This window comes from Homarus americanus, unplaced genomic scaffold (assembly GCF_018991925.1).
Source record: "Homarus americanus isolate GMGI-L3 unplaced genomic scaffold, GMGI_Hamer_2.0 scaffold59027, whole genome shotgun sequence".
NCBI classification, from domain to species: Eukaryota; Metazoa; Arthropoda; class Malacostraca; order Decapoda; family Nephropidae; genus Homarus; species Homarus americanus.
The window spans coordinates 30,565-31,561 of NW_024734416.1; the positions used below are offsets into that span (position 1 = coordinate 30,565).

General features: G+C 34.1%; 1 non-coding gene across 1 annotated transcript; it reads right to left on the minus strand.

Annotated features, from left to right (window-relative positions):
- Nucleotides 1-231: 231 nt before the first annotated feature.
- LOC121870251 lies at nucleotides 232-346 on the minus strand. The gene has a single exon (XR_006089681.1). It is a non-coding gene; the product is annotated as a U5 spliceosomal RNA (small nuclear RNA).
- Between the last annotated feature and the right edge of the window lie 651 nt (nucleotides 347-997).

Consider the following 997-nt stretch of genomic DNA (forward strand, 5'->3'; position numbering starts at 1 on the left):
GGTACCCTTGGTTTGTTTGAAGTCTAGAGCAATTTTTAATAAGTGCATGAAATTAATTTTATGACAGATCTGTATTCTCCCAACCTGATTTAGATCTGTAATAGTCGGGATAATTGTTCCATCCAGGACGTTGTATATGTGAGTAGATTTTTTTTTTTTACTACATTAGATCGCATACACTTGATTACGACATTGTATGATTATTTTCAGCTAATTTGAAATAGTTTTGTGAGCCCATGTGAATGGGCTAAGAAAAATTAATTAAGACTCATTGAGTTGTTCCCCCCCACGGAAATCTTTAGTAAAAGGCGAAAGATTTATGCGTTTTGAAGGGAAACCAGAGTTATGATCGCAAAGTTGTTCAAGACCCCAACAAACATTAACTTAGAACATACTTGGAGTTGTAGTTCCAGTCAAGAAAGACATTAAAGGTTTTATTGTCCAGTGTCTAGAAGAGTTTTAAAATAAGATTTACAAGTCCTTCGTAACATTTAAGACTACCGTGATTGGCAGTCAAAAGTGGTATTACTTAATGTGGATTTTCTTTAAGAGGATTTAATTTACATAATTCCTTTAAATCTGAACAAATATAGCAAATCAACGAGAATGTTATTGTTACAATGTTATGACTGCGCTTCAACTAAGGTCTTTAAGGGCATAACTTACTTCATAAATGTTCTGTTTTATAATATGGCCCTCATTGTGCAACCGTTTAGTCATAATTAATAGTAATCTAATATAATGAAAATAAACCTGGATCTTGATTATAGAAATGCTTTTATTCTTATGTAATATAAGTTATTTCAATGGTGATAACCACCGGTCTCTCATGTCTACCTACCACTACAGCGGCCATTTTTTTTGGTCCGGTAAACACAGCTGTGAGCGCTAGCTCCCAAATTTGGGATGTTTTCGAGCCTATTACATTATCTGAAGCATATATAGACACCTACTTGTGTATAAGGACCTGAGGATAAGATAAGTATCGGCAAGCAAC